Source organism: Arvicanthis niloticus, chromosome 4 (genome assembly GCF_011762505.2).
Source record: "Arvicanthis niloticus isolate mArvNil1 chromosome 4, mArvNil1.pat.X, whole genome shotgun sequence".
Taxonomy (NCBI): domain Eukaryota; kingdom Metazoa; phylum Chordata; class Mammalia; order Rodentia; family Muridae; genus Arvicanthis; species Arvicanthis niloticus.
Window position 1 is genome coordinate 19,786,659 of NC_047661.1, and position 27,648 is coordinate 19,814,306.

The 27,648-nt window shown below is 42.7% G+C and overlaps 2 long non-coding RNA genes across 2 annotated transcripts in view; both read left to right on the forward strand.

Annotated features, from left to right (window-relative positions):
- The window catches only part of LOC117707754 (uncharacterized), a 464,176-nt gene that overhangs the window by 220,586 nt on the left and 215,942 nt on the right, over positions 1–27,648 (forward strand). The window lies entirely within an intron of this gene.
- LOC143441960 (uncharacterized) lies at positions 11,154–18,748 on the forward strand. The gene is made up of 3 exons (XR_013109762.1): positions 11,154–11,350; positions 14,981–15,203; positions 18,505–18,748. It is a non-coding gene; the product is annotated as an uncharacterized LOC143441960 (long non-coding RNA).

The following is a 27,648-nucleotide window of genomic DNA, read 5'->3' on the forward strand; positions in this document are numbered from 1 at the left end:
ACTTATATTAACTAATACAACATAAACACTGTACATGGAATTTATATACTGTGTTGTTTGGAAAATAAGCACCAGAACAAAGCATTGCTCAAAGATGGCAGAGTGTAGGCAAGAGCCCTATCTTGGGAGGAGGTGGAGGTTCTGGCAGACTGAATCTGTATGCAATGTCATTCTTGGGGAGTTGATATAGTACTTAGGGTGTGGCAAATCCAAGGACTACTTTTGAAATATTTCTAAAAAAAAAAAAAAAAAAAAAAATTAAAGGTTTTTTTTGGCCTGCAGTTACCTAAATACAAGACACAGATATAGATGGCCAAATGTGGCTTTTCTGTTTGAAAAAGAGGAAGGAGGAAGAGGAGGAAGAAGAGGAAGGAAGAAGAGAAAGAAGAGGAAGATGGTGACAAAGAAGAAAAAGAAGGAGGGGGAGGGGAGGGGGAGAGTGGGGAGAGAGGGGAGAGAGAGGGAGGGGGAGAGGGAGAGGGAGAGGGAGAGGGAGAGAGGAGAGAGGAGAGGAGAGAGGAGAGAGGAGAGAGGAGAGAGGAGAGAGGAGAGAGGAGAGAGGAGAGAGGAGAGAGGAGAGAGGAGAGAGGAGAAGGAGAAGGAGAAGAAGGAAGAAGTTGTAACCACCTCCTACTTTCATTTCTGTCACAGTGATAAAATACCCTGACCAAAGTAACAAGTGCGGAGGGTTTGTCTCAGCTCACAGTTCCTCGTTACAGCCCATCACATCAGGGATGTCAAGACAAGAACTAGAAGCAGCTGGTCACATCACAAACACAGTAGGGAGCAGAGAGAACAGTATGAATACACACATGCGTAGTGTTCAGGTAGCTGTCTCTGCTCTTATTCAGTCTAGGGCCCCAAACCAGGGAATGGCACCACCCACTTTCAGGCTGGGTCTTTCCACAGCAATTAAGGCAATCAAGACAATTCTTCAAAGACAAGCCAAAGGCCAACCTGATGTAGACAATCCGTCAACTGAGACTCTTCTCAAGCCATTCTACATTGTGTGGACAAATTAACCTCCACATGTAGCTATCGAAGGTCTGTGACAGAATCGTAAACCTCTTAGGATAAGGGTGCAATCCTTGCATCACAGATCTTATAAGAAGCAGTATCTGTCTAGTTTAAACAATTTAGAAATGCAGAAGGCATCCTCTGGTGAACAGAAATATTTGGTATACCCTGCATCCAGAGATCCTGCTGTAACATTGCAAAATCCATCCTTTGCAACTGTGCCTAGCTGCATCTGTCCTGTACTTTACAAATAGTATACTGTACCTAACGGTCTTTAACACATTTGCTTAAACTGTGTGTGTGTGTGTGTGTGTGTGTGTGTGCGCGCGCGCATGCGCATGCATGCTGGATGGTATACACAAAACAGAATCTTGCTATTGTCTGAGTATGTATGCTATTGATGGCTACCACAGACAAGCATTTTTCCTATGATTCTTGATCCCATAAAATCATCTTTTTAGACACTTCCTATTCATACCCTTTGTTTGTTTTCATTTACTATGCTAATCCTTTTTATTGATATGTTAGTGATTAGTAGATTAAGAACATCCCATAAGAGCCTATTTCTCACCCTCTGTATCTGTAAAATCTAAGATTGGTGCATGCAATGACTGTTCACACCCAGCCTGTGAGGAAGGCACGCACCTGTGCTCTCTCTTTTAAAACCATGTGCGTTGTACTATTTCTCTTGCTGTCCTTCACTTCATACATTGGGTGGCATCAGTATTTGAAATGATAAAAACATCCCAAAGTTCACGTAAGAAATGTATAAGAATTAGTCCTACTCACCATTAACAAAAGAGCTGGGTGTAGACAGAGTAGGAGGCAAGGTGGAAGAGAGGAAATTGTATTAGTCACTTGTCCTGCCATGACAAACAACCTGACAAAGGCAGTTAAGGCCTGATTTTGGTCCATAGTTCAAGCTACCATCACAGCTGCAAGAGCTTGAAGCAGCTGGTCACATGGCATCCATTCAGGAAGCAGAGATATGGATGCTGTTGCCTGGCTTGCTTATCCAGACCACGGGATGGTATTACTCACATACAGGGTAGGTGGAAGACCCTCCTAATTAAGACCAGCCCAGTTAACCTAATCTAGAAACCCCATCACATGCCCAGTATTTGTTTCCATGGTGACTCTAAATCCTTTCAGGGTGACAATCAAGATCAACCACTGTAAGAACTCACACGGAGCTGTGCCTTCTGGAAGATCCCTTCGAAAGGAGCAGATGAGTTAAGCAGCCTGCTGTTCTTCCACGACATCCTTGTTTTCCAAAAACAACAAGAACTGGAGTAAAGATTGGGTGATTTTTGGTACATTTTGTTTACTCAGGGTTGGCGTGTGTATGTGCTGTGGTGTGCTTAGGGGTATCAGAGGACAGCTTGCCAGCGTCATCTTTCTTCTTTTACCGTGAAGGTCTGGGGATTAAGCTTGGGTCCTCAGGCTTGGCAGCAAGTGCCACCAATCACTGAGCCCTCTTACCAGCCTGAGATTAATATTCTATTTTTGTGTCACCTGTGGCTGGATCACCTTGGGTCCTAGGGATGAGTGAGAGTGGACTCCCACCCTGGTCCACCTGCTCACACAGATGCTGCATGGACTGATGTGTTCAGTCACAGAAATAGCTCTAAGCATCAGAGATGGAGTGTCCGAGCACCATGCCACGCCACCAGGAGGACACTGCAAAATGTCCAACTATGTTTTCATGTAGAAATGAGATAACCTGGTATTTTACTTATGCTTTTGCAACAACACTCATATGTTAGGCATATTCATGTAAATGGGAAACAAGTTTGAATACACAGGTATAAACATTTTTAACAAGCAGAGAGGCTTAAAATCCTGAAGGGCCTGGGCTCTGACCAACCTCTGGCAGGCATTTATCATGGATTATCAGATTGGAAATGCTGAAAATCCCCTTGTGGGCTGTGTTGATTTGCAGGTTTTTAACCTGGACCTGTAGCACGGCGATGCTGTTTCTGGCCTGCCAGGTGTGATTATAGGCCCACCCAGGGGATTGTATTAATACCAAAATGACTTAGCTTTTCATTAATCAATTATGGGCTTCTTTATTTAAGGGATGCAGGGAGTGGGTAACAGTGGAAAATCTATAAGGCTTTCAGGTGTTTTTATTAAACCTTCCTAAAACGTGAAAATAACAGCTACCTGGCATGGCGAGGAAGCAAAATCTACCATTTTAATTCTAAAAGAAAATTACAGGTAGCTTACCTCCTAAAGCAGTGGTCATTGGGTCACAAGAGGTACTGGGAGAGTGGATTACATCCTCTGGCCTCTTGTTACTTTGGAGAGACTTAGCTGCTTCCTTTGCTTGGATGTCATGCTGAGGGTGCACAGTGATGAAGGGACCACCAGATGTGTGTTTTGCTGCTGAGTGTCAGCAGGAAGGCAGCATTACACAGGAAACATTGTCCATTATTGACTGTTGGGGTTTACAAGTGAAATGTCCCTCAGAGACGCATGTGTTTGAGCACTTGTTCTCCAGCTGGTGGCGCTGTTTGGAAGATTGTGGAGCCTTTAGCAGGTAAAGCCTAGGAAGAGAGAGGAAGTGGGCCACTAGGGTTGGGGTGAGGCTTTGAAGCTTTGTGTCTGGCCCCACTTCCTGAGTGTAGATGCAATATGATCAGCTCATCTCTTGCTCCTGCCACCATGTCTTCCATGCATAATGGACTTGTCCCTCTGAAACCATGAGCCAAAATAAACTTCCCGTTAAGCTGCTTCTGCCAGGGTGTTTTACCGTAGATGGAGCATGGTGGTGATGCTTAAGAGACAGAGCTGAAGAGTGTATAAGCTGTTCCTCAGAATTCATCAGCTGCCATCAAAACAAAATCCTTTGCAGGAGGAAATACCACATTCGTCTTTTACAGTCTTCCTCCTGGTTGACACCACTATATCAGGAAAAGTGAAGTGTTGTTCCAGGGGTAAACATACTTTTGTGAATTAACAAATTAACTTCACACTGATTAGAGTACTTAAGATACAAAGGCTAGGACTTAGGTGTGGGAAGATGACTCAGTCGAAAAAGTGCTTTCTGACTTGAATTAGGCCCTCTAGTGTTGTGTAAAAAGCTAGGGTTAGGGGCATATCACTGATCCTCGTATGAGGGGAAATCTCTGGAGCTGACTGGTCAGCAAATCTTTGAGTTCCAATTTCAGTGAATAGACCTTATCTCAAAAAGTAAGGTAGATAGTGACTGAGGACGACATTGGACCTCTGCCTTCATACACATGTTCATAAAACATGCACATGTGTACCCATCCCCATACACAGAAACTTAAAAAAAAATAGTCCAGCTTGGTCATTCTGAAAATATGCAAGTGGGCTCAATGATATATGTGTGTGCTTTGTGCCAAGTAAGAACCAGGTACCTTAGGGTGTCAAATGCCCTGGGTGACATCAGACCTTCTCCATAGCCAACACCAGGCAGTGCGAAATTTATTTTCAGTCTTTACCTTGAAAGTACAACTTTGAAGTTGTGGTCAAAGTGCAGTAATAAAAGAGAAATCTATGTGCATGATCAATACATGTTTTCTCATATTGCTATGACAATATGAGGACAGGGATCCTAACAAAGTAATGGAAAATACTGTTGAGTCCATAAACACTTGAAAGCATTTGCTGCATGCTGAGCAGGTATCATTTGTGGCTCATTCTTGGACCCTACGACACTGTTAAGTTCTGTATTCTGTCGGACAAACTCTGAGCTTTGGAACTAGTAGAAATTTGGAGACTTAAACACTGGGAGTGGACTAGCCAGAGTTACCTATTCAGGTGGCAAGAATATAAACACATGGCGCCCAGGTTAATCTGTCTGTATCACCATGCATCATGCACCTCCCACCTGTCATCTATCTATTGTCTACCATCTGTTTATATGTACCTATCTATCTCACATGTATGTATGTATGTATGTATGCATGTATGTATGTATGTGTATTGTAAACAGACAGGATGGACTTGGCATCTGCATAGCCCAGTTTTGCTTACCCCACCTGAGCAATTTGCTTCTAGCTCATAACCCCCTACAGCCTTTGCTCTCTAAAGGAGGGATGGATGAGTCCCAGAAGCCTGTACTGGGCTAAAAACCTGTTGCCTACAGTTTCTGTTTGTTGTTCACTTGGAGAAATGGTGGAATCAGGCTCCTAAGAAAACAGTAGTCAGAATCACAGCAATACACATAGGGTCGTTTTTCCAAGTAGAAGGTAGAGAGGTGACCAAGGAAACTAAAGAGATAAAGACAGACATTGCTGCTGCTAAAGAGACGAGGAGACGCATTTGCAACAATTTTCTGGGTCATCCCTGGGCACCTCTGCAGTGTTTTCTTACCCTGTCTCTGCAGGTGGGAAACAGGTCTCTGAAGCATTGAAAATGATGGCCAGAGGTAAACCATTTCCAACCATCTGAGCCCATTATCAGAAGCCTTAGGCAACCTCCATTCGATCTTGAGACACTGAGCTCAAGATCCTGAACCCTGTGAGTCCTGCCTCTCAGTGACCTCAGGGAGGAACAGTTTCCTTAGACACATCCCGAATTCACTGGCGATGCCATGTCTCAGAGGAGTGATGACTTACCTGGAGGAACCGTGAGTCACAACTCAAAGGCTGCTGTTAAGAGACAGTTTGAGACGGTGCAATATCCTCCCAGAGCATCAGAACCTCTCTTCTCTGCATCCCAACGCTGAGGGTTTTCTGTGGCAATCTGGAAGGAACTCCACAGAGGAAACCTCACCCACCAAAGTCTCCATACTTGCCCAGCCATCCTAACCACCTGACCATTAGATTCCCAGGGACACAGTTCCCACAGACGAAGGTCTGTCCACTGAGTTAATCAGTCCAGCAACAAATTTGTCTCCAAGAACTCTCCATCACTGGCAGGTTTTCCTGCACTTGGTGATGCATGCATGAATTGGCCATGTTTTGTTTCTGTACAGAAGTCTGGGGGAAAAGGCACAAGCAAGCAGGAGGGAAAACGCCGTTGTTACGCTTGCATCTGTTTAATTTCTCAGGAGGCTGCTATTAATAGACTGTACTTTTAGAAGAAGTAAATTAATTTTATACAATGTTTAAGGAATATTGCCTATGCAGGATCAAATGAAGGGAAGGATCATTTTGCCAAAGGCAACTGTTATCGAGGCTCTGAAATTAATTGGATGCTTTAATTGAGGTAGATTACTTGCTAATCCTTGCTTGAATACAGTAATTCTCCTATTAAATTATCTTTGAATAATTACCTGGAATTTCTCAGCTGCAGGGACTGATGGCTATTTAATTGCACTGTGATGCTGCTGTGTAATTACTTAACAAGGTGTCCTGTAATAGTTTAATTCCCCTTTTACTGAAAAAAAGGTGGATGCTAGAGTAACTACAAATACCCCCTTTCATTAAAAAAAAAAAAAAAAATGCCATAAGGGATTTTTCCCCTTCAAAGATTATTTAGTATTTGAAAGTAAATTAAATTATTTTTAAATTTTTTATTTATGATTCAGGTACTGATGACTTTTTAGACAGAGCCAAGCCTCTCCAGCCGTTATATATTAGCTAGCATTTCAAAGGACTGAAAAAAATCATTTTTTAATTTTTGCTTATCATGAGCATCCCATGTGTCATCATTAATTATCCAGGAAACCACTTCTTTCTCTCCATTTTCCTGCATGTTTTATCTAAGGTTTTCAAATTAAGTGTGTGTTCATGAAGTGAAGCATTAAATACTCCCAGTATATGCCCATATGTCATGTGGTAATGTGGTGACAGAGAATTAAATGGATTGTCTGGGATTGTGTGAAGTCGATGGCGTCCACCAATGCAACTTCTTTTGGCATTTAGCATATTGTCGTGGACGTGGTTTGAGCATCAGCAGAGGCCAAAAAGGACTTTTACCAGGTCTGTCACATGCCCTGGCAGCAGCCACATCCCATGCTAAGGAGGAGTGCTATGCTGATCTTGAGGGTTTCTCTTCTTTATGTCCTTCGGGATAAACTGGGCAAACTGCTGAGTGCATGCTAGTACACACCTGAATCCCAAGCACTCTGCAGGCTGAGGCAGGAGGATGGCAAGTTTGAGCTGGCCCAGGCTATCTAGTGAAACACTGCTCACCCTCCTAAAGGGGAGGGAAAGGGAGGGAAGTGGAGGGGAAAGAAGGGGAAGGGAGAGAGGAAGGAAGGAAGCAGGATATCACATAGGGAGAAGAATCACATTGATTGGGATAGCGACTTTAAAAGAAAGTTAATTTCCACAAACCACTGATGGTCACACATGGGAGCCATTCGTCCTAGAATGGTATAGTCTTATGTCTATTCCTAAAAGCCAGAGAAACCGGCCTGCGAGTCTTCCTTTATTAGTTAGGCTTTTCTAAAGGAACAAACTACACACTGGTGCATGCCAAACCTTCGCAAGTAATCACCCTGCTGACACACTGTGCCATCCCAGTCAGGGCATAGGACAGCCCTCCCAAGAGGGCTGGGCTATGCTCACTCTATGAATTCCAGTAATTAACTTTTTTCTTAATTACTTCTGTAAACAACAATAAAATAGCTTCCAGTAGACATTAAAAACTTGTATGTAAGTAATAATTGTAGGTAAATGTCTTGATTGTTTCATTAATGAAATATATCTTTCACATATAAATATAGTATCATCTTTAAAAAAAAAAAAAACTCCTAATTTCATTTATTTAAAATAGACCTCTGTTCTCATAATCAGTGGGTGTGGTTGTCTACTGCAACTGTGTGTGTGACTTCAGAATCAACTACATCGTTCATTGTTAAAAATAGAAGTAGTTCTTTTGTAACATGAATAGTCCAGTTATTAAGAAGGAACTTCATTTTCTCATGTGGCTTTTCCTCAACTGGAACCATCTATCTCAGAAGTAATTATCCGGGAAGTATAATTTTTCCCAACCCTTATATCCGCTCACCCCTAAAATAAAATAAAACAAAATTTCTTCATGCTGTTCCAAAGAAATAAAAAAGCATTTCTGTCCCTTGTCTCAATAATGGATCTTCTGCCAGAAGACAAATGTCAAATTGAATGGACAAGACAAAATAGACACATCTTCATCAGGACCAAGCTACTCTGTCCTGCGGTGCCGGCTGTGTACAGTAGAGTGGTTCTCTGTTCAGTGGCAGATCAATTCTTCATTGGAATTCGCATTTTGCCCATCAATGAGAGACCACAATTAGGTCAAACCTTGATCAATCTTCCTGCCGACGGACCTGGAATCGCATTTGAAGCCTCATCTGAGCTCGAGTTCTTCTTTTATTCTAACACAAAAGCTGGGACCACAGTGTCACTGAAGCTTCCTTGAAATTGTTTGTGTTTCACTGGTGATGTGAGATGTACCAATTCTTTCATCCCATAAACTAGATGGGCTTTCCCCCACTCATCTACAGAGAATTCCTTAACCTTCTAAGGCCTTATTCTGTCATCCGTGGACCTGGGGTTTGGGCTGTAATGAATAGTCACCAAACTTGATCGTACTTAATGATAAATGGAGAGTTGCTTCAAAAGGCATTTTCCTGGGACCTGTCTTTAGGATTCTGGGTCAGTTGATTCGGGTTGGAGATCAACATTTTTCACAAGTTCACCAGAGCACGTGTTTGTGATCATGACTTTACATACAGTCTGATATATCAAATTCTAAACTCCCAAGTGAACTCAGGAATCCTAAAGTTGCAAGTTCTAAGGTCCAAACTGAATTATTCATAAGTTGGCCTAGCAAGCAATGCAGATTTTTATAATAAACATAGATATATGGCTAAGATTAAACAATAAATATCTGTTATGTATGCTTAAGTTCAGGAAAGCCTTTTAAAAAGCCTTTCTAAGTATTAATTCATTGAGACTCAAGCAATATCAGCAAAAATTAATATATTGATTTCATGAGTACAGAAGTTGAGCCACATAGAAACAAAGTCATTGGGCCAACACTGGATGTGATGAAGAGGGGAGTTTGGCAAGGCCACCAAGATGAACAGAGGAAGTACAGGTCTCGGCTAAAAGAAGCCAACACATCTGCATGCTGCTGAACTCTCACTGACAACTAGCAAAGGCCTGGCTTCTCACTTAATATGACACAACTGTGTCTTGTATTATGCCATGATATTCATATCCCTTCATCTGAGGGTAAATCTTCATGATTTACCTTGCCTTTTAAGAAGAGCATCCATCACTTTGAACATGAGCACATGGCTGTCTTCTCAACATACATACTGAGCTTAGCTCTAGAAGCCAGGCACAGAAAGTTGGATATTGCATGACCTAATTTATGTGTTGTATCTAAGAAAAGTGAATTCACAGGAGCAGAGCATGATGTACTGGTTCCCAGAGGCTAGAGGACAGGGGTAGAAGAAGAAGGAGGAGGAGGAAGAGGAGGAGGAGGAGGAAGAGGAGGAGGAGGAAGAGAAGGAGGAGGAGGAAGAGGAGGAGGAGGAGGAAGAGAAGGAGGGGAGGAGGAGGGGAGGAGGAGGGGAGGAGGAGGAGGAGGAGGAGGAGGAGAAGGAAGAGGAGGAGGAGAAGGAAGAGGAGGAGGAGGAGGGGAAGAGGAGGAGGAGATGAGAAGGAAAAACCTACAGTGCTGCTATATAGGTGTCCCAGTAACAGATTTCCTTCCTGTGTTTTCAACTAAACCATCCAGTCAGAAAGACACAGGTGCTGCTGAGGGTGTCGGTGCAGTTGGGAACAGAGCTGGTCTGCAGTCAAACGACCATAGGGAGTGCAATCGGTGTTCTTTTTCTCCCATAGAGCACAGTTTCAGCAGGAAATTATACAGGGCCTGCTTGTTGCTGCCTTGGAGCCGGCCAGGTGAGGCAGGAACACCCGTGTTGTACAACAGCAGATCCGGTGTGCCCTTTGTGTCACCCAGTCCCATCCTGCTTTCTCCCCTTTGTGTGTTTTTAATGGGGATAAGTGTGAGGCGCACTGAGTGCAATCACATTGTGGTCTTAAAAGGATCTCTGATGATAGAAAATATGTCAATTTATTATTTCCCTCAGGACAGAGAAAAAAGTACAAAGGTTCAATGGATGAGGAAGATAATGCTTGTTCTCTGTATAACATTTTTCCAACAAAGGATTTTAAGGTGATTTTCCTTTTTTTTAAAAAAAAATACTTTAGCCCCATTTTGTAGGTGGGGATACAAGAAGATTTGTAGTAACTAAAACATCCTGGTGGTGGCCCCTGCATAGAGCCAGCACAAGCCTCTATAGTCCTTTCCTGGCTTTTTCTCTCCCTCCACTGGAATTTGGTTTTTCACAGCAGAGTTATGTACAGTAAAAGCAAGTACTGCCCTATTGTTCATGGCATTCCATGTACCAGAACCACAGTTCCATCAAATCTTCAAGCTAAAGGCTTCATCTGTGATCAGACCCATCTCCTGGCCCCCCAGTTCCAGTTTCCTTGAATAGCAATTAGCCCAGTAAAGGCGGGTTGCCCCTGGATGGGGAAGATGCTGGGGAGCTGAGCCAGGAGGTGGTCACTTGTTATTTGTCACGAGGGTCATTGATAATGAATCAACAAAGCATTGACAATGGTTTTCTTGTAAACTGAACAAACCTTATAAATGGTGTGTGGTCTCCCCTCCCCCATGAATTAGCTCCTTTGTCCTGAAATGTGTGGTTAGCCCAGATACTCATTCTGCTTGGCTGGAAGAGGGGCAGAGTCTGGGGAGGCACCCAGAATGCATAAGTCCACATTTCGAATTTTGGTTTTCTGTATGGGGGGGGGGGGGGAATCTCATGTGTACCGTGGGAAGTTGGAATAAAAAAAACATAAGCAAAATCAGAAAACTTTCTAGACTCTTGAGTGGTCTTTTTAGGGCTCGTTTGCTACATGTAAGCAGGAAAGAAATTAAGAATGTAGAAACCATTTCTTAAATGCTTTGTACAGCTGCTTGACAACTGTCTGCTTTCTCAAAACCCTAAATAAGGAGGGCTGAGTATTTAGGAGGGTCCTACCTGCTTTACACTTCCGCACTTCCTGGAATGCCATTCTCTGCTGTTATGTAACAGTGGAGCTGCAGGGCAGCTGAATGAAAGGAACAGTGTCTTAAAGCAAATGGGCAAACACTCACTGCTGGCGTCTTCTTGGGCTCCTGGGGCCGGTGGTGGGGTAGGGTTGGGGAGGGGGTTTCTAAGGGAAGTTCTCTGTTGCCTAGAGCCTATGCAACCAACCTTAGCACCAAGATGCCGAGATGAAATACCCAGAACTAAATAGAACAGATCTGCTGAGAAGCTTTGCAGATCCTTGTATGCCGGGCAGTTGCTGTTCGTCTCCACGAAAGCCAAGTAGCGATGGCACAATTTCTGACACGTTGTCACCAGGTAGATAAATGGTGTGTTGGAATGTGAGCCAGAGCAGAGACTGTAAAGAGAGCAGCACTGTCCCAAGCTTGACTCTGTGTGTGTGTGTGTGTGTGTGCTTATTTGCGGAAATGCACCCGCGATTGTTCAGTGCACTCCACTTTGGTTATAATTTTATTTAATGGCAATTTTTAAAATCAAAGTGTCTTTTTCCCTTAAAAAATAATTGCAGAAATCATTGCTGGCACATTAAAACAAGTCAGTGGTTAAGGTCACATAAATCCATGTAATATGTATATTCAACCCAGAATTATTTAGGGTCATCGTAGCCATGGAGTTTTCAAATAAATTATTTGAATATAAAAGTAGATTATGTCTTTCCCCTGTGGCTGGCCAAATGTCTTTTCAACAAAGGGTAAAGTAAGAAGGCTATTTTTTTTGTGTAAAAGAGTGATCTTTTTAGTCATGCTTGGCTGCCTTTCAGGACAGTCTCCATTTATAATGAGATATTTTGAACTCATCTGAAACAGAAAGTTTAATAAATTTATAGTACATTTTTTATTAAAATATGACCATTTATTTCGGGAGACAAGAGCTAGAGAGAAGAGAGAACAGACTAGTGATTGTCTGGATTTCTAGGCCATCCTCCGGGGCTAGCATCCACATTGTCCCATATCTAGAAGAATGAAAATAAGTGTTTATTTAGTTTATTTTTTCAGACTTCTTGGCAGCTCTTCCAATCTCAAACTTACCGTCTGCTCTAAAAGGACACTCGCTATTCAGAGCCTAGTCCAGCCCTTAGCTGAAGCCGCTGTGAAGATCCAGTGACAGAGGTTCTCATGGTCATTGTTTTCCAGACTTTCTGACTTTGCTGGCTAGGGAGAGAGCAAAGGTGTTTCCCATGTGGTTGTCACCTTTGAAGTAGATTGCTCCTGTATGCAAATGTGTAAACATGAGCTTTTTCTTGCTAACGTGGTGAAAGTAGCAATCCTGAGGCCATAAGAGCTCCCTCACTGGTAAAGAAATGTTTCTGAGAACTGGAAGTACATTTTGACACGATTATTAACATATGAAAACATGCTCGTTACTCTCTAGTGTTTTAACACTCGAGACATTCAATTAGTTGTCTATTATACCCGATCGTTTCTTAACTCCTAGTTAAATATTTTTTTTTTTTACAATTACAAGTAGAAAAAAAAAAATCACAAGATACATTTTAACCTGGTATCAAAACTGAGTTCCCCTGGTGACTCATCTCCGATCTTATTTCTCTAATGACACATCACTTAGGTACGTGTGGATTTCCTTTGAGCCCCTAATTTTCTTTTTAATTATTCTACGGTGAAAGCTCTTCCCCACCCCACCCCCAATTATTTTAACTTTTCTCAGATTTTTTACAGTAAAGCATGTGTCATATCGCTCTTGAAATTGACCATTCTTTTCAGAAGGAAAAAAAAAAAAGGTTTTTTGTTTTTTGGGGTTTTTTTTCCCCCTTTGGCCTGGGGTGCTACACTGAAAAAAGTCACTCAGCTAAAATGAGTTACTTCATTTCCAAGTAAAAACAACGGTGTTTTCATGCCTGCGCTTATTATTATTCTGAGAATGTACTAATTTGTTACATCCAAGATGACGGTTCGTTGGGTCTGTGAAAGGGGCAGTGTGCCAACTATCAAAGAGAAGTAACAAGGACTCCTTTCATGGGACAGAGAGCAGGGACAGCTCTTGTGGGTATCAGGAGGCACAGTGCCAGCACAGTCATCCCAATGTCAGGCTCTCCCAGTGTCAGGGTCTGAATCAAGCAAAACGATAATTTTACTGAACGTCAGGGTGGGCAGGCTAAGGAGCACCCGGCCACCACTTTATCCCCACAGGCCCCAGCTGACGTGCCTCAAGGGTTTTTAATGTTTGCAGTACGTTATTACTTCAGCATTAAGCTTAGATAATTGTCTACTTGCTCTGAGCTGGTTAATAGCAAAATACAAGTGAAGAGGGGCATTTTATAAAGTAAAACTGCAAAGTAGAATTATATATCTATATACTGTGGAGTTTCTGTTGTTCTGCCTCATGAAATTTGAATGATAATGCAGTTTGATTCTATACCTTTATTCGGCTCTGAACCAGGGTGGTCTAGTCATTTTGTTTTACGTGCATAACACTGCCTAAGGTCATGAGTTGTAAATCGTAACATAAAAAGGCTGAAAATATATTCAGCACTTTGTAGTTTCCGAGCACGCATTTAAGAGCTTCAATGAGGAGTCGGGACCTACATGGCAGATTTTCTGGCCCTGAGCAGTCAACTTGCTGATATAGACAGTGGATCTGCACCTCGAATGCAAAGGGCGGCAGTCTGCTTTGATATGCCCTCTGTGCAGGCACATCCTGACCCGTTTTCTGATATTGTAATGTTTTCCTTTGCTTTGTGGCAAAATGCTCCCTACTTTTTTTTTTTTTTTTTAAAGAATAGAACACCAAAAAAAAATCTATTTTAAAAATAATTTCCATCTGCCTCATATGATTTAATAAATGAAAAACACATTTGGACTAATGAACAGAATTCTGTTTGGGGGCATAAAAACTTCTCTCTGAGAACACTTGCTTTTTGCTCAGTATGCGTTTGTCAAATTTTCTTTTTAACATACAGTTTTAATTTCTGGCCCTTTTCCATAAAGGAGCATATACTTTAAACAATGATTAACTAGCAACTGTTTAAAAATAATGGCCATGTTACTTTATGTGTCCCTTAGAGTAGGTTGTACATGACGACCTCTGTGACTCGGGAGTCCTTCTCCAGTGTAAGTGCTCCTGCTTCCAGAGAAGCAGCGTCTGCCTTTTGTGTTGCTCACGAGTTGCAGATTTGATTTTCTTGACAGCTTACCTCAAGAGTGATAGCTGTATGTGTTTTCTGTTTAATTTAAAATGAAAGAAAACTGGCTAAATTCTCAAGGAAGACAACTGAAAGTTGGAACTGTTTTAAAAATAAAAACACAAATACACACCACCATGAGAGATTTTTTTTTTTTAAACTAGGTTACCAAGTCGGTAGCTAATTTTTGTCTTTCTAAAATGTTGGATATTTAACCTTCCAAATAATTAAATATTTGTAATAAGACAGTTAATTCAAGCAGTTTATTGCTGTAATTTGCAAAAGTACATTGAGCTGCTTTCTTTTCAGCTCATTGACGGAGGGACAAACATTTCTTTAATAAGACTACAGCACATTCTAATTTTGCTGCAAACGCTTAGATAAGGATCAGGCCCCCTCTGAGTCATTGGGCTGACCTATGACATGGAAAGTGCCCAGGCTCTTTGGCAAAAGAAGAGCTGGGATTCATTATTATGCACAGGACTTCCCAGTTCTGAAGGGCTCTGTGCTGTCTCTCAGATAGACTTTGTTTGTTGGAAATGAGAACTGCATTTTGGCAGCAGCCGGCCAGAGCAGAGCTACTCAGCAGGCCCGTTGGTGATGATGCAATCCTTCATTAACGCTGTTTCTCTATTAGTGGATTGTACAGGAGTTACATGCGATTGAGCATCTTCATTGAGATGCTGTAGAAAAGCTTCTCAGTACAATGCCTACCTCTGGGCGTTCCATCTTTATTAGCTGCAATGATTAATGCTAGAAATAATCTTTTTGCACTTTGCTTGATACAGAAATGCAATATAAGAGCCCCAAACCCTGATGGAACTTGATCTCCTTGTCAGAGAAAGGGAGGAAAACATTCACCTGGAAAAGAAAGAAAAGCATCTACCTAACAATTAAACAACAGAAAAGTTTATCAGGCTAACTCATCTCTTGGGTACTCTTGCCGCAGAAGCGAATGAAAACCAGTTGCCATGCAAAGCATGACTACTCCTGCTGTTCCTGTCAGAGCCAGTAAGTTCCAGGTGGGTGTACTGGGTGGGGAATGGGGGGTTGAGAAAGCTTCATAAGCCCAAGCTCACTTTATTTGTCCAAACTGCTTGCGTAAATCAGTGATTGAAGCCTGCAACATCCCAGCATTAAAGTTTTCATCACAGAACTGTGGCACCAAGATAAGAATGTACTTAGATAAAATCAAACGGGTTGAGAGGGATTGTCACCTGTTTCTATGTAAGTAGACATGGCCTTAAGTAAGTCAGAGTAGGCTAAAGTTGTTACTACCACGTATCCTAATATCAGCTTCTCTTTCCCACCCCTTGTACACCAGCCTGCTGTGTTCCCAACACTTTGTCTGACTCCTCCTTGTTAATAGATCCCAAGTTCCATTTGGAGGTATAGTGCAGGAAGATGAGGAGATAATAACGTTTCTTTCATCCATTCAGTGTCTTAATATGACAAAGGAGAATCTCTGTGCCGAGATTACCAAGTTGAGCCAAATGTTCCTCACCCTTCAGGTGTAGAGTGCAAAAGGCTTTTTCTTGGGCAAGCCAGAGACTGCTCCGGTAGGACTATGCTCTCCATGCTGAGTTCTTCAGGGAGGGTCTACTTCCCTTGGAACTGCTGGCAGGCTCACATAGATTTCTCATAGTGATATCATTAATTATTAGAATTTCTACAGACTGTAAGTATTATATATCCTTGCACATGCATTTTTGTTGTTTAAGGATTTGTTTTTATTTTCTCTAAGAGCCTCCATGTCTATATGTGCACCATGCACTTATATGGCCAGAAGAGGGCATCAGATTCCCTGGAACTGAAGTTACAGATTGCTATGAGCTGATATGTGGGTGCTCAGAACCAAACCTAGGTCCTCTGCAAGAGTAGCAAGTGCTCTTAATTACTGAGCCATCTCTCCAGTTCCTGGCATATACTCTTGAACTGAATAAAACTCCAGAAAGCTAAAGAAGTTGTCTGAGGATTCACAAATTGTTAGTAACTTAATTTGTCTTCTAATACAAATCTTCCTTGCGAAGCTTTATTTATAATCTACAATGAAAAGAAGCAAGATATATTTATTGAGCAAATCTTGTAATTAGACCAGCTCCCAAGGTGTTTTTCATTTAGGAGTTCTGAATTGACTCCAAGGAAAGATGAACAAGAATTATCAAGCTGAAGCAGAATTTTTGTTTAAGAATAAGGAAGCATAGGGGCTAAAGAGCTGGCTCAGCAGTTAACTGCACGTGCTGCCCTTCCAGAGGACTCGAGTTCAATCCCAGAAACCATATCAGCTGTCTCCCAACCAGCTCCTGGGGATCTGATGCCTCTTAGGACATGAATACTTGTATACACGAACACACACACACACTTAAAAATAAGTATTAAAAAATATATGAGAACATTGCTTAAAAGTTACCCATATTAGAATCTGGGTTTGCAAACTCCTCTAAGCTGAACCAGAGATGGTCAGAGCACAGTCCAGTCAAGGCTCAGAAGATCAAACTATGACAGGTGCTTGTGATGTGGTGACCATCCTTTTGTTCATCGGAAGTGGGTAACAGGGCAGCACAGACTATGTGTACGAAACACTCAGTCTTCAAAAGGAAATCTTCACAATAGCACATGTTTGTATCCTTAAAAATCCACCAAATAAAAACTTTGAAGTCACCTGGCCAAGCTGAGACCTGCAGACTTAAAAAGCCAATCCGTCCCCCATGGAGAGCAGCTTTTCAGACATGTTTGTCTTGATCTTCCTTTATACTCTGTCATCTGAGGTTTGGTCTGGCAGTGATAACAGGTGACAGTTTATATTTAAGAAGATTTCATACAACAAAAGTGTTGTTACATATGAAAAAAAGAGCATTAGAAAATATTTAATAAGTGTATTTAAGACTCAAGACAATGTGGAACACTGCAGTTTTACCTCCATTTGTCGCTTGATTGGCTTTTGTTCGGGTGTGTATAGGTTGCTTGGGTGGGTGCACATGTGTGTGCAGGTGTTTAACTTCATAAAGGTTACCTGTGGTGGTAGAGAAACTCTGCAGAGGTGATTTAAGTTCAGGTTCTCAAGATGAAGCCGTATACCTAGGAAGGCTAACACTGGGATTCCTTGGGGTCGGTCTCCCTTTCTTTTGTTGGGTTTTGTTGTTGTTGCTGCTGAGACAGACTCATTGAGACTTGCAACTGGCAGGGCTGCTAGCCAGGGCCCCCCAAAACCAACCAGTCTCTGCTTCCCCAGTGCTGGGGAGTGCTGATTACAAGCACAGGCCCCAATGCTTAGGGTTTTGTTTGTTTGTTTGTTTGGGTTTGGTTTTTGTTTTGTCTCATTTTTTAAAACATGGGTTCAAATCAAACTCAAGTCCTTATGCCTACATTTGCCAATTGAGCCATCTTCCCAAATCCTGACCTTGACTTGCTCGCTTAGTTTCCCAGTGCTTGGATGTTAAGTAGTATAGTCCTCATCAGACCACTGCAACTTACTTGAAAATTCTATCCCTCTTTAGACTGGTTTCTTATTACTACTTCAATGAACTCCCGCAATTTAGTATCACAGTAAAACCCAACTAAGCCACAGTGGTGTATACCTGTGGTCCCACTCCAGAAGAGGCTGAGACAGGAGGATCGCTGGAAAGCAGAGATTTGAGGCCAGCCTGAGTGGCATAGCGAGACCTGTCTCAAAACGAGCGAAACACAATCAAGAAACCATCCTAAATATATTATCTTAAAGTTCAGAGTCAGAGATGTCTGGAAAGGCCTGCCAGGACATTTTCCCTCTGAACAGTCTTGAGGAATCTTCTCCCTTCATCTTCTTAGCCCCCAAGGCTCCAGGCATCCTTCATTTGTGGTTCTTTCCTCTAATTTCAGAATCAGCAAGCAGCATCTTCAAGATCTTTCCCACCCCTTAGCATGTATCTTACTTTGCCTTCTATCGCTGTGATGAAGACCATGACCAAAGATGCCTTGTAGAGGAAAGGAATTATCACTCCCATAATTAGGGTAAATTATGACACTTCTATATTATGCTCTAATCATGGAGGGAACCTAGAGCAGGAGCTGATGCAAAGGCCATGGAGGAGTGTTGCCTACTGGATTGCTCTTCATGGCTTGCTCAGTCTGCTTTCTTATAGCACATAGGACCTCCTGGGTATGGGTGACACTTCCCTCAGTGGGACAGGCCATCCTATACCAATCATTAGTCAAGAGAATGTCCTACAAACTTGTCTATAGGAACAGGACAGTGAGATCAGTGTCTCTGTATTTTATGGCCTTCTGTCCCATTGTGTCCATATGAACCTCCACTGTCTCTTTCTTGCCTCAGGAAATCTGAGCTGAGGTTCCCACCACCTGCAGTCACCTTGCTAACTTGGAATATGAGACCATCTATCATCAGGTCCTGGACAACAAGATACTCATCCCTGCCCCTGCATGTTAGAGAACTCTTGCTGTAAAGAAATTGATTGGATGCGGTTAAATTTTGTAAATCCATTTATTCAGAGTGAATGTATATTTTAAAGTAATACCATGAAATAAAACACCAGTGTATTATCGCAATAAATATTTATCTGTTTTATATATCTTAATGTGTAGTGGATAGGTACGCTCAGATCCTGTCCTGCAGAATACCTCTAGAAATGGACACACCGATACATTTTCACATATTCAAATCCAGTCTACAGCTGATGATCTTCCATGTAGCCTTGAGCTCTTTGGAGACATTGCTAACCTGACAAAGGGTAAAGGGCTCCGGTGGGGTCAGAGATGGAGTATCTCCACATTCCAGCTTTCATGGAAGACCTGGCCTGTGCTGTTGAAGGCAATCAGAGCTTTTGATTGCTGAAGGCTATCAGGCCATATTTAGCTCAAAACATCCCAGTGGGAAAGCTTCTACTTGTCTTTAGAGAGACACAAACTCAGGCTAGTGAAATGGCTCGGCGAGTAGAGGTGCTAGCCTCTAAGCCCGGGGACCTGAGTTCAATACCTGATGGAAGGAGAGAACTGACTCCTGCAAGTTGGCCTCTAGCCTTCGCAATGTGTGCCATGCTCACACGCATGCGTGCGCTCACATACACACACACACATAAATAAATGCAATTTAAAAATTTTGAACGACACCAATTCAACCAGTTAAGCTGTTCTACTAGAACTGTAGATGGACAGCTCATTATCACTGCCTTACTTTCCATCTCACGCTAGTTTTCAAGTTGTGTCTACTTTTAATTATTAAAGCAAATGTGTACGTGTAAGCAAGTCAAACAAAAGCATAGAAAATACGCAGTGAAAATAAAAAGGACTCATGTTTTTATGTCGCACGGTCCAAGTTCCTTAGACAATAACCGTCATTCCTGTATACATTTCCCTCTTTGTTTATTTGTACACACATGCTGTGCATACATAAATAAGTATGTGCAATATATGATGTTATATATAACAAATGCATACCCTTCACAAGTGAGGCATGGTCAACTGTTCTGAATTCACATTTGGAAGAGTGCACATCTGAGCACAGTTTTCTAAAACTCCCTGGGAATAATCTTCCAAGGGTCTTAATATACTTTCCACTAGTGTTCAAGCATATCATGGTTAACTATACAGATACTAATACCTGGGCCTGTTCCTGAGAAGAGAGCTGTTTGCCCAAACATCTCGGTACAGTCCTGTTGAATGGTGATGTGTTGTGTGGTCCTAGGTTCCAGTGGGTTCTAGGTAAACATACTTTGGTAATTCAAGCTCTAAATACTTTTCTAGAAAGTTACTTTCAGGTAGGTCAGAGTAGCTCTGTGGGTCTCATACCCCAGGATGGATCCAGCTAGAGGGACTAGGGGCGGAAGATACTAAGAATCACTTTGGAAAGAACTGTGCCTAATGACTTAACCATCACCTGGAGAAGTGCAATAGAACAGCTCAGTCCTGCAATCCTGCCACAAGCTCAGATGTCAATCACAGTCTTCTGACCTAGCTGTAATTAGGCGGTGGTTCTGTCTCTTCCTCCCCAGGTGTGAGAAGATAGCACCTCAGAACTCAGAGTATCATCTCCCCGTACTTACTAGGTTGTAATTAATGGCACTGCAGAGGATACAGTGTAAGGGATGGTGCGGTCGGGTCCTGAGCATACTCGGGTTCCTGTGTTATTTAGGGTGGACTTTGCTAGTATGTAGATATGTTCACTGTCACAGGCGCTTTCCAATTCCCTTTAGGAATTTTTATGGGAGCTTTATTATATTGGAATATTTGATCAATAACTAATTTTCATACCTTCTTTCCTTCCCAGAGGACAAGGGAGGGTGAAACTGGACATGTTAAGCTTCTAAGCATGGCTTGGTCTTTCCATCAGCCCCAACTTGAAGCTAACCAGAAGTCCACCAAAAATCACCTCCCTTAAACGAAACACACTTCTGTCCCAAGGAAATTCAAACCAAGGATGGTCCTAGCATCCCTACTACCCAAAGGTTTAGGAGTTGTGTGTCAGGACCTAGGGACAAAGGCCAATGTTTATTTGTTACCATAGCTCAGTGGGGAATCAGAAGGCCAGAGGTCAAGTGGGTCATGCTCCTGCTGGGGTCTGATCAGAAGTGGCAATGGTCACTCCGAAAGGAAACACTTATTCACAGGTTTGCAGAATATGCAATGGCCATCCATCCCCAACCAGAAACGAAAGGCATGTTCAGGTAGTGCCAGCCTCCTGTCTGAGAAGTAATGTTTTCATTGTAACACTCAATGCTCAAGAGTGCCTGAGTGTGGGTTTGCAGAGAACGGAAAGCGTGTGAGTACAGACACCTGTAAGGCCAATGAGCTGCCACACCATGGCCCAGCAAGCTTGCTACCAGGATTTCTGTCTTTGTTTTGTTTTGTTTTCTGAACAGGGTTTCTCTGTGTAACCCTGACTGACCTGGAACTCACTCTGTTAACCAGGTTGGTCTTGAACTCAGAGATCCACCTGCCTCTGCCTTCTAGGTGCTGGGATTAAAGGCTTGTGTCACCACAGGCCCACTCCCTGTGAGAACCTCAACCTAAGAGCGTTCCTCAGAAAAGGAAATTGCTATAATCATTTGGACCTTCCTAACAACTTTGTTTCTAATTAGAAAGTTTAAAGGTAGCCTGACACTAGGTGTGATGAGAAGGGTGACTGACAGGTGACAGTAAACCAGAGGGCAGGTCTCAAGGCTACACGACTTAATGAGCTAGCAGGCCTATGCTTCCACAAAAGTGAGACATGGAATCTTGCACACAGTGAGACTGGCACACTCTTTGTTTAATTAGTTAATTTATCTATTTACATCCAGACTGCAGTTTACCCTCCCTCCTTTCCTCCCAATCCCCCACACACACACTTACCCTCCCTCTGCCCACCCTTCTCCTTTCTTTCTCTTCAGCAAAGGGGAGGCCTCCCATGGATATCAGTCAGCCTTGGCATATCAAGGTGCAGTAAGACCAGGTCTATCTTCTCCTACTGGGGCTATACAAGGCAGCCCAGTTAGGGAAAAGGGTCCCAAAAGCAGGCAACAGAATTAGAGGCAGCCCCTGTTCTAGCTTTTAGAAATTTCACATGAAGACCAAGACATACAACTGTTACATATGTGTGGAGGGCCTAGGTCAGTCCCATGCATGCTCCCTGTTTGGTGGTTCAGTGACTGGCTACCTGAATGCATGGCTGCATGGCTTATTTCTTTTTCCCCTCCTTTTATTGAAAAGAGATTGTTTTCTCACACCATCTATCTTGATTACAGTCTCTGCCCCCTCTGCTCCTCCCAGTTCTTCCCCACCTCCCCATAGGATCCACTCCCTTTCTGTTTCTCACTAGAAAAGAACAGAATTCTGAGAGAGAATAATCAAACATGAATATATATATATATATATATATATATATATATATATATATATATATATATATATGATAAAACAAAACCCATCACACTGAGGCTGGACAAGGCAACCCAGCAGAAAGAAAGGAGCCCCGAGGTCAAGCACAATAACTAGAAACCTAATCATTCACAAACTGAAGTGTCCCATAAAAATACTAAGCTTGAAGGTTGTACTACACACAGAGAACCTGGTGCAGACCTCTGAAGGCCCTGTGCTTGCTGCTTCAGTCTCTGTGAGCTCACATGTGCCTTGCTCAGTTGATTCAGAGGGGCTTAGTCTCCTGGTGTCCTCTGTCCACTCTGACTCCTTCTGTATGCCCTGAATTTGGCCCAGTTGGTAGCGTATTTGCCTAGCATGTTTGTCTAGCATGCACAGAACACTAAGGCATAAACTAGGCATGGTACCACATGCTTATCATCCCAGCATCCGTGAAATGGGTAGAGGCAAGAGGATCAAAGTCTCTGTCTCAAGAGAGAGGGATGGGGAGTAAGAAGATGGAGAAAAGAGGAAGGGGTGGCCATTGTCCCACTATAGTTGTATTGAAAGGAAGAACATGTAAATAAATACATAAATACATACATACATACATACATACATACATAAGTATGTGCATGGGAAAGCTTAGTCATGTTCTTCTTGCTATTTTAAAATCTGACTCCTAATGAAACAGGGCTTTTTTATTTCAAATGTTTCTCTTTCCTTTCTGGGTCTTTCTTCTCTGCTACCATCCTGTGTTCACATAATAACTGTGTCCACATCCGAAATCACTCAGTAGGGCTCTCAATTGTTAGCCCCAGGCTCAGATCTATTCCTCATGAGCCTGGAGATACCGCAGCACTTTACCGGTGGCAGGCTGTGCAGTGTGAACATCGCCACTTCATACTTCTCATTGCGAAGGCTAAAGTGTTCTAAGTTCCGATGGCTCACATCACTGCTACACAGTACTTAGGTGGTAGTTCTCCCCTTTTATAGAGAGAGTTCAGAGGGATGCCATTTCCTAATGCTTTTTACAGTAATGTAATAGGAAACAAGTCAGACTAATAATATGAAGTGTTCAGTGTGTGAACAGGTAGCTGACATTACTACCGCACAAGTCTCTTAAGAAGCATTATTTTATCTTCTGTAAGCTGCTGACTGTTAGAACAGTGGTGTGAAACAACCATTTGAAGGTTTGGTCATCATTTCTGTTCTGCAGATGAAGAACACACCCAAGAAGGGACACCAGCTTAAACAGCCAAGGTGGAAACCCTGATTCCGTTTACTGCCTGGTGAGGCCTCTATGCCAAGCATTGCGTGGCTAATGCCCCAGGCTCACAGTGCACAACAAATCTCGGCCAATAATGTTCAAGTCAGTTGTGTGCATTCTAAAGCAGCGGCGCTGCTTATGTGGAAGTGAGTCACTAACCATTCATGAAGACATACTCCCACCACACCACGGACTTCTTCCACCACTAAAATGCCACGCGTGACTTCAGATCCCTCCTCCCCAGCTCGAGTGTCCTGATGTCAGTTGTCTTCCTATGGTTGTATTGAGAGAGTTTCTTCTTTGTAGAACACCAATGGGGTCTCAGGAGAATCTCTGAGAATGATAGTCAACTTCACTTTAATTTCTAGGAGTTTTTCTTTGTCCCCGCTGATGCCAGGCCTCTTTTGAATTATCGGTTTGACCAGGTTCATGGGACTCAGGCCATACTCTCAGGAGTATATTTTCTGAGACTCAGCCATATGTGTTCATACATAGTCCTATGAATATTAATCACACATTATGAATGAGAGCACTTTAAGACCCAGAATATTATCTTTCTATTCCAACCCACCTGGTGTTGCTTAATGTGACGTTTTTGCTTCTTTGAAACTTCAATTTCGGTCGCTTAAAAGTCACATTGTCTGTTACAGTGACCATTTCCTCTCCTCTTAGTTGATAAAACAGAACAAAGAGAACAAACCCAAAATCTATTCAGAAGTCAGCCATAACAAATAAAAGGAATTGTGACTCACTGCAGAGGAAAGAGAGGGCAGGGGATCCCAGGCCTGACTGAAGGCAGAAAATTAGCCAAAAAAGAAATAAGGAAGACACAATATTCAGCCTATACAAGGAAATGGACAAACGTAACAGACAAGAAGCAACATCATAGGAATTAGGCAGTGAAGAGATCGTTCTCAATGGTGTAGAATGATTAAGAAACCATGAAGACCATGCTTGCATTGTAGCTAATGGACAGGCATTGAAAATGCTGATAGAGGACAATGGGGGTCTAAGAGAGAGCATAGCTGTGCACACATGTCCCACAGAACTGGGAGAGGGAGAGGCATCATCATGGAATGGGGATGGGGAGAGACAGCAGCAAGCTGTAGAGGCAGAAGTAGGAAAGGAAGTGAATGGTCTATGGCAGGCACCCAAGACCATTGTTTCACATTAAAAACTTGTCCCTTCCCCTGGACTGAGAGCTTCCGTGCCTATTTGTAAGATCTTGAATTTCTTGGGAGATATAAATAAGGTATTTTTTTTTCCTTCTGGACTCTGTAGCTACATCTCCAACACAGTTCCTCATCACTCTTATGGGTGGGTACCTATCATTCTGGTTTCTGTGTTCTGAAATGTAGCCTTGCCCACCTATGGTCAGGTCTGTGTGTGAGAAACTGAGACGGGTAACACTATTTGGTCAGAGCTTACTAACAAGAGAACATGTCACTCACCCATGTTTGCTCTCTCCTGGTTCTGTTGCCTTTCTGTTTTAATTCCATCATGTACTTCCCATGGGACAGACTGCTTTCCCTTCTGAGACTCACTAAAAGAATTCTCCCTGAGTTAGTATGGCTTGAACTTGGACTTCCATATTCTAGTTTTCCCCCAAGCCCCACCATCTATGTCTGATATTAAGCATCACCAGGTACAAGTTTAAAATCACTATTTTCTTCCCAGTAACTTCTGTCAGCTGATACCACTTCCTCCTTCTCAGTTACTCCCATTTGGCCACTGCGAATTTTTTCAGAACACAAATACTCTGTGTGCGTGCAAAGCATCTCATTCTCTGGGTTTGTCTTTGAAACATATATTCATTATTCAGTCACCTTTTGAGGAAGAGTTGGAGCAGGAAAGAAATCAACTGAAAGGTTCCCAGCACCTGGCAACCCTCCTTTACATCCTTCCTTTAGAACCTGAGTTTTTATAGCCAAGAGAATTTCTCTTTTCAGAAGAAGAAAAAAAAGAAAGAAAGAAAAAGAAAGGAAAAAGAAGTTTCTTGATTTTTTTTTCTTTAGTAGATCTCTCTAACTAAAAAAACTATTCGTTATCTTAGGAGCCAGAAGTTCTCGTATTTAGGAAGATGTATCATTAGTACATTTGAATTCAAGAAGCTGTAGTTCCCGGTATGATATCTCTTTTATAAGGAATGGGAGGGTGGTAAGCAGAGCTGGGGACAGAGAGAGAGGAAGGGGAGATGCTGACAGAGTTGTAGGGAGTGGAAGGAGATGCAGGAGTTACAGCACCGTTTCATTACATCAATAGCAACATGTTTTCATAGTTAAAGAACAGATTCCTAACACTGTCAACACACACACACACACACACACACAAATAGTTGCTGATATGATAGATGTGTTACTTAGCATTGTGTATCCTCTCTACAATGGGTACAGACATCAAAATTCCACATTGGTTTGGCTAAGTATATACAATTATGTATCCATTAAGAATGTAAAACTATGATCATTCAAGTTATTGCATTATTTCTGGCGACTGTTTCTATGCAAATGGAACACATCCTAGGCCACAGATCATTTTTCACCTAGATATTTTTTGCTGAAGGTAGTCACACTGGATGCTCTCAGCCATGTCTCTCAGCCATTTAGTCCTCTTCTTCAAGCCCACACCTGCCCCCTCACCCCCTTCTCCTTGCCTCACAGCATGGGAACAACAGCTACAGCTTAGTGCATTTTGCTCATGGAACGGTGCCAGGAAGCCGTTTGAAGGTGTTTTAAAAATGAAGACATCTGGCAGCTGGCAGGCTTGCAGTTCCTCTGCCAAAGGCAAGTTGCAAGCTGCCGGGATTCTCAGCTGAAGGTCACGCCCCAGGTACAAGTGCAGCCCTGTGGGGCTTGGGGTATGGGGAAGCCACACACTGGGGAGTGGGGATCATTGGCTCTATGGGGTAGGGGGGCCAGATCAGCCTAGAAGAGGGCTGCCCACCAGGTCACCATACCCCTGAAAGGAAATGAAAGAAAAATGACTCAAACTCAGAAAACTGACAGGGCTGCAACATGCCAGGCAAAGTCCTGGCTGGTAGACAAGAGAGAGGCACGAGAGGGAAAACAGAAGCAATATGTTGGACAAACAAGCTCTTGTCAGCCGAGAGACCCAGTGTTCCCAACAGCAGTGGCCTGTGGCTTCTGGGTTCATGGCTCTCCTTCTAAGTCAGTTAGAATTAGGGAAGCAATGAACCTCCTTGAGACGAGGGTCACTATATTATCAAAAGATGACACTGCTATCGTAGACTTTATTCCCTGGTTTAAAACCTTGGCTTGCAGCTGAGCGTTACCAAACGCCTGCTGCCGCTGGTTATTTTCCAACCCACTGGTGTCTATGATTTTCCATTTGCATGAAATGGACAGTTTATCATTTCATTTTGTCTTGTTTATTTGAAGTTTGGATTTAACATGTGAACGAGAGATTTTTCCTGAGGTGATTAATATCAATAGCCATGGAAAGAAATTGCTTCCCACATTGACAGTCTCTCTCCAGAAGATGTGAGCAGTTTTAAAGTGAAGAAGGCCATATTGTGCTCACAAGCCATGAGATTCACATTGATACAGAGAGACTACACAGTCGCTATAGTAGACCTTGATGCCTTGGCAAGGTTCCGTATGCAGTCTTGGGGCTGGTGCCAGCTCATGAGGAAGAAGGAAGTGGTGTATCATGGGGAATGGTTGATCCTTGATCATCTCAGCTGGCCTCAGAGTCACTGGGCCCAGTGAAGATTAGATCACACCTGCCTGCTGGTGTGCTATCAACCTTCAGGGTTTGCCTTTGGAAAAATATTTATAGGAGGATTTGCATTCTGACAAAAAGAAAAAGGGTGGTTGTTGTTGTTGTTGTTTTGAGACATGATCTCATTAAACAGCCCTAGATGTCCTGGAACTCACTACATAGACAATGTAGAATAGACTGGCATTGAACTCACAGAGATGTGCCTGCCTCTGCTTCCCAAGTGCTGGGATTAAAGGCATGTGCCACGACACCTGGTTTCTAACTCTGTTTTAAAAGAACCCCAAGCACAGGCTTCACCGCCACAGTAGCCCTGACTGGTTCCAAATAGCACAGAAAGTGATGCTTGGGGCACACACACCCAGGCTCACCCTGAGGCTGAGAGAAAACTACCCCCTCTCTGCTTTCTCTCTGTCAACCAGGGAGATCAAAGCAGAAATATTTCTTGTGTCTTTGGCTCTGTCAAAGATGCAGAAGTGAAAACAGACAGCAGACAGGCTTTTCTTAAACAAGCCCTGTCCTCTGGGTCCCCTCTTCAAGCACATGACTCTAAAGACTCAGGCTTCCAGGGGTCATAGCTGGTGGTCTGAATCAGAACCAAGATATACAGAAGCAGAG